Source organism: Castanea sativa, chromosome 8, assembly GCF_040712315.1.
Source record: "Castanea sativa cultivar Marrone di Chiusa Pesio chromosome 8, ASM4071231v1".
Lineage (NCBI taxonomy): Eukaryota > Viridiplantae > Streptophyta > Magnoliopsida > Fagales > Fagaceae > Castanea > Castanea sativa.
The window spans coordinates 29,943,570-29,950,479 of NC_134020.1; positions in this window are offsets into that span (position 1 = coordinate 29,943,570).

Sequence of the window (6,910 nt, forward strand, 5' to 3'; positions counted from 1 at the left end):
GTTCCTATTGCCTCTACTTCGACCCATTTTGTGAAGTAATCAATAGCAATAAGCAGGAACCTTACCTGTCCTTTTCCCAGGGGCAATGGGCCGACGATATCAATCCCCCATTGTGCAAACGGCCACGGGGAGGTTATCGTCGTCATTTTCTCTATCGGCAACCTCTGGATGTTCCCGAACCTCTAGCACTTATCGTACCTCTTGACGAGGTCCGCTACGTCTACCTGCATGGTCGGCTAGAAATATCCTGTTCGAATAACTTTGCTTACCAGAGATCTAGGCCCAGCATGGTCTCCACAAATTCCTTCATGGACTTCTCGAAGGATGTACTTGGCTTCTTCTCCGTTGACACACTTCAAGTAGGGCATGGAGAAGCCCCTTTTGTATAAGGTGTCATTCAAAATCGTAAATCTAGCCACTCTCGTTTTGATCCTCCTGGCCTCTAGGGCATCGTGAGGGAGGTGCCCATCTTGGAAAAACGACACGATCGGTGCCATCTAGCTATTTACGCTCTGGATGGAAAATATTGGGACTTCTTTGATGCTGGGGTGTTTCTGAATCTCCATGAGTAATTCCCCGTTCGTCGATTTTTCTTCTAACGAGGCCATCTTCGCTATCTCATCTGCCACCATATTCTGGTCTCTTGGGATCCGAACGAAGTCCAACTTATCGAACTCCCGGGCTAGATGTTTCTTCAGCTTGAGGTACTTCTGCATTCTCTCCTTTTTTGCCTCATACTCTTCCCTGATCTGCCCTATTGCCAATTTCGAGTCGCTCTGGATGAGCAAGTTCCTAGCCCCAAGTGCTTTCCCGAGTCTCAATTCTGTCAGTATCCCTTCGTACTCGGCCTCGTTGTTAGTTGCCGGGAATTTGAGTTGGACTCCATATCTGAGTTTTTCTCCATCGGGGGTGTTTATGATGACCCCTACTCCCCCCCTCTTTTGGGCTAACGAGCCATCAGTCTGGATTGTCCACTGTTCTGCCTGGTCACCGCGATCGTCGTCTTCTAGAAGGGTGAACTCGGCAATGAAATCTGCTAGGGCTTGCGCCTTGATGGTTGTTCTGGGATGGTACTCGATGTCGAACTAGCTGAGTTCGATTGCCCATTGGACCATTCTCCCTGCTGCCTCAGGTTTGTTCATGGATTTCCTGATTGGTTGGTCTGTCATTACCAGGATGGGATGTGCTTCGAAGTACGGTCACAACTTTCGTGAAGCCACTATTAAAGCGAATGCGATCTTCTCAATCCTAGGATACTTGGCTTCAGCTCCTTGGAGGGCTTGACTGATGTAGTAAACTGGAAGCTGCTTCTTATCTTCCTCTCGAATCAGGGCCACGCTGACGGCCGTGGCTAATGCCGCCAGGTATAGATATAGGTTTTCCCCTTCCTTCGACGGACTTAGGAAGGGCGGATTGCTCAGGTAACGTTTAAGCTCCTGAAACGCTGCTTCGCATTCATTAGTCCAGGCAAAAGCTTGCTTCAATGTCTTGAAAAATGGTAAGCATTTGTCCGTTGCTTTAGAGACGAACCTATTGAGTGCAGCAATCCTTCCTGTGAGCTTTTAGACTTCTTTGACGGTCTTCGGCGATGTCATGTTGAGTATTGCTTGTACCTTCTCTGGATTTGCTTCTATCCCTCTCTAGGACACCATGAACCCCAAGAATTTTCCTAAGGCTACCCCGAAAACACACTTACTAGGATTTAGCTTCATCTGATATTTTCTGAGGGTATCAAACGTCTCTTTCGGATCGTCTAGGTGTGTCAATTCCTTTTTGCTCTTGACGAGCATGTCGTCCACATACACCTCCATGTTTTTGCCAATCTACTTGCTGAACATCTTGGTTACCAATCTTTGGTATGTTGCCCTTACGTTCTTCAGTCCAAAGGGCATCACCTTATAGCAGTAGAGTCCTTGGCTTGTGATGAAAGCGGTTTTTTCCTGATCTTCCTCAGCCATCTTTATCTGGTTGTATCTTGAAAATGCATCCATGAACGTCAATAGCTTATGCCCGGCCGTAGAATCTACCAGCTGGTCTATCCTAGGCAGGGGGAAACTGTCCTTTGGGCAAGCCTTGTTTAGGTTCGTGAAGTCCACGCACATTCTCCATTTCCCATTCGCTTTTTTCACCAGCACGACGTTGGCCAGCTATTCGGGATAATAAACCTCTCGAATGAAGTCTGCCTGCAACAACTTGTTAACTTCGTCGGTGATCGCTTGGCTTCGTTCAGGGGCAAAGACTCGTCGTCTTTGTTGGATGGGCTTTTTCCCGGGATCTACGTTCAACTCGTGCTGGATTACCTGGCGTGATATACCGGGCATATCCTCGTGACTCCACGCAAAGACATCCAAGTTTTCCTTGAGAAATTGGATGAGTTTCGGCCTCATCTCGGGGCTTAAGTTAGCTCCTATCCTCGTCACCTTGGCAGTCTCCCCTTCGACGAGTTCCACTGCTTCCAAAGCTTCTTCTTTGTCGTCTCTTTCCTCCTCAATTGTCCATGTGTGGTTCTCCTTCGCAGCTAGTACAGCCTGGTAGCATTCCCTGGCCAAGACCTGATCCCCTTTCACCTCGCCGACACCGTCCTCAGTTGGGAATTTCACCTTTAGGCAGTAGGTGGACGTAGCCGCCTTCCACCTGTTAAGCGTGGGTCTCCCAATGATTACATTATATGAGGAGGGGCAATCTACCACCAGGAAGTCCAATTGATGGGTCAGCTGCTTTAGGTAGGTCCCTATTGTGACTTTCAGTGTCACTATGCCCTTGGGGTATACCCTGCCCCCGCTGAAGCTGACGAGGGGGGAATCGAACGAGCGCAATCTCCCAGGATCTAGTTTCAACTGTTGGAAGGCCGGTAAGTACATGATGTCTGCGGAGCTGCCGTTGTCTACAAGGATCCTCTTAGTGTTGAACCCTTCGATTGTGAGCGTTATAACTAGGGGGTCATTATGTGGCTGCCTTACTCCTCGAGCATCCTCTTCGATGAAAAACATATCCCGGTTTGTCCATCTCTGCTTCAATGGGGGTTCCATGTGGACACTACTTACTTGTCTCTGACATGTTTTCTTGAGGGACTTGTATGATCCCCTCGTGAATGGCCCTCCTACGATTGTACTTATCTCCCCGATCACATCCTGTGGTGGTTGGGATGGACGGATCTCATTCTTGGACGAGGATTCGCGCTGGCTCTTGTTGCTGTCTCTGAACCTGCTGGACTCCTCATTCTTCACATACTTCTGCAGTTTTCCTTTCTGTATCAACTCCTCTATCTGTCCTTTCAGGTCTCGACAATCCTCCATGTAATGGCCATGATCCTTATGGAATCGGCAGTATTTGTTCTTGTCACGCACATTAGGGGACGAATGCAAAGGTCTCGGCCACTGAAGGTAATGTTGATCCTGAATCTGTGTCAAAAATTTGTCAACAGGCATAATTAGAATGGTGAATTTTACCGTTCGTAGAGCTTTCTCGTCCCTTCGTTTATCTACGTCACTTCCTCGACGGCCTAGGCGCTCCCTCTTTTGTCCCCTACATTCGTCTTCCTTCCTTCCTTCCTTTCTCGGCCTTTCCTCGTCTACGATGGCTGCCAGTGCGTCCTTGGCATTCATGTACTTTTGGGCTTTCAGGAGCATCTCTGCCATCGTCCGAGGTGGATTCTTTGCCAGCGAGACGACGAATTCTTTGGACTTAAGCCCTACTTTAAATGTTGTCAGTTGTACCTTGTCGTTCGTGTCGTCCACTTCTAGGGTCTCTCGAGTGAAGCGTTTCACGTACGACCGCAAGGTCTCCCTCTCCCCTTGCTTAATAGTGAGTAGGTGATCCGCCGGTCTCTTGGGACGTTGCCATCCGACGTAATGGCGCAGAAAGGCGCTACTTAACTGCTCGAAGTTGTCAATGGATGAAGTGGGCAGTCTCGTGAACCACTCTCTTCTAGCTCCCCTCAGCGCAGTAGGGAAGGAACGACACATTATTTCATCAGGAGGCTGTTGAAGGCCTAGTGTCGACTTGAAGGTATTAAAGTGATCTTGGGGATCCTTGAGCCCATCAAAAGGCTCAAGTTGAGGCAACTGAAACTTTGCTGGTACTGGTCGTTCTAAGACTGCCATGGTAAAGGGAGAATCCGTTGCCCTGACCATTCTATCTAGGCTCTGATCCGTCTTCTCCTTGATGGCATTTCTCAATTTGTCCATCTCCTTTCTCATTTCCTGGAGGAGATCAGAATGCTGTTCCTCTGGAGTAATGGTCCTTCATCGGTCACTTCTCCCGTGGCTGTCCCCTTCGTCCTCTTGGACAGCTCTTGATCGATTCTCCTCCTGCTGTAGCCTTTGTCTCATCTCCTGATTCTGTCTAGTGAGTTCTTCGACGGTGGCCGCGAGAGTTTGAACTTGCTGAGCCAAGGCCGCTGAATCCTGGTTGGATTCCATCTAGATATCGAAGTTGGTAGGAACTGCGTTTTCGAACCGTAATACGAGAATGTCGTCCCCACAGACGGCGCTAAATTGATAAAGCAAAAGTTCGTCAGTCGTTATGAGTTCGTCCAGATATGGCCGGTCACACTCCGGCGTCGCGACGGAAGCGAGAGCTTACTCAAGTGGTCACCGGTGTGGTGCCTGCCACAACGCCTCCGATGCCAAAGTTAGTGTGGAAGAAGATAACAATCAAAAATACCAAAAAATAGTTCAGTATATCTTGTGATTATGTATGTACCTTGCATTGGTGTTGTGAGGGCTTTATATATCCCTTTGGATTCTAGTCGTTGTGGTGTTAATGTCTTCCTTGATAACGTCTCTAGCTGAGTAAAGGGATTTAATACGTTTCCAACGGTTCGTCCAACTGGTCTTGTAACCGTCCGGGACATTATTGGCAGCATTGAATGATCTTAACATTCTCATCAGTGACGCGGATAATCGGTCAGGTTCGTCTGTGGCGGCGATCTCATCCATGTTTTACATCGTCAGTCCCGTTAAAGGCCATTGAGATTTCTAGCTAAATTAGGATTTGCTAATTACCAGATCTTATATACTATATTAAACATGTAAATGTATGTCGTAGGCTGTGATTACTGAAAATAAATTTGGGTTTACTTGTGAGAAGGTTTCAATGAGAAAGTTCATTTTATAATTGTCATGATGCGTCTCTCTGTGTAGACAGTTCAAAATTATGTGGAAGCTTTGTTTTGCTCAGAAAAATACATTAAAAAAAAAAAGATTGCTGAAATCGCTTCGACCCTTTTCAATTTTAATCGGTTTACCTTTCTTCATCAAATTGCTTACTTCCAAGCAGAGTTATTCTGGAATTATGAGGTTTATTGCGGGAAAAAAACATGAAATCTAATCTGTTAAAAGTCAATTATCTATTAAAATTCGGTGATCCATTATCATTAATTCTTTCATTGGGGGTTCTAAAACGTTCGAGAACTTGCTATGAGCACGATTGCTATTGGCTGAGTTCCGCAATATTCATGTGTGCTGTACTATGGTCAACGCTTAAAAACCAATTACACTCAGTTTCTGGTTGGACAATGAGAAAGACAAGGTGGTCAAGGCTCCAAACTCTAGCAACTTGATAGAGAAAGAAGATATCCAGATGGCCAGTGGCCCAAAAATAATTCCAACCAACCAGCTTCAAAAGACTCCGGTATAAGAAGGTCAAGGAAGAAAAATGGAGGAAAGTGAGGCGGGACACTCCTATTTCTCAAAGATAATATGAGCATTTCAAAGAATGAAAAATATTGTCTACAACTCCTTAGATCACAATTATAGAACAAAGTTTTAGCATGTTGCTAGTTGCTACTCTGCACCCTACAACCAATGATACTTCTTCTAATTGTACTAGGAGCCATCCAGCCTCCTCAAGGAGTTTTGAGTCTCTAAAACCTGAGCTATAATCGGATGACAAGTGCAAGCAGAGTTCTAGAAGGCATTTATATTTTCATATTTTATAGAACATCCCCCCTCCTTGCATCTCATAACTTGTTAGGAAAGTTCAAAACAAAACAAAAGATCGGAATACACACCACCTCATATATGGTTGTACTCTTCCTGTACCATCACTCTCATAGTCTCATTAATCTCTCTAAATTCGGAGTCAGCATCAATTTGTTTTACTGGATGATCAAGCTCAAATCTCAAAGAACTATTCATTATTTACTTGGTATTAATTTGTTATTAAGCATGGCCACTTAAGGCTAGGTATTTGTGTGGATTTGTTTTCTTGTGCTCGATTGATCTGCTACTTGAATAATTAAGGAATCTTTACCGTTCTTATACATACCACTTGAAAATTCACTCAAGTAATGAAAGGAATCTTTATTTTTTTCTTCAACAATTGAAAACTTTTGACTGTTGCTTACAAAATGGAGAAACCTTACTAATGCTGTTTGTCAATTTTCTATTACAGTGTTCTTTTTTTTTTTGCTGAATTTTACAGTGTTGTTGGGCGGAATGGTTGTGAATACCTGATTTTGTCATGGTTTCACACGTTAAAGATCCTTGTCATTCCTGCACCGCTCCACAATGACAAAACCATTCTCATTTTCCAATCGATCATTTGGATTTATAGGCATTTTTTGTTAGCAAAAAGGTGAATATTCCACTTTACCTCTAGCAAAATCTCGCATTCTACACAAAAACACACCAAAGTTTACTTTTTCCATCGCTATGTATTGCCCAACTATACAAGCCAAGTAGTTATATATGTATACAACCACTAATTTAAAGTAACCGAACTAGGTGACATAATTGCAATTTGTTATCCTTGCCTGATTTTATTTTCTTGGCTCTTAGGCGTACCCTTTAGCTTGTATAATTTTCATTGATCCTTTTGAATTCATCTGCTTTAACTCTTTCAAGCAACCAAGAAATTAATGACGCAATGGAACACCACATATGAACATAATATACAAAAATAGATA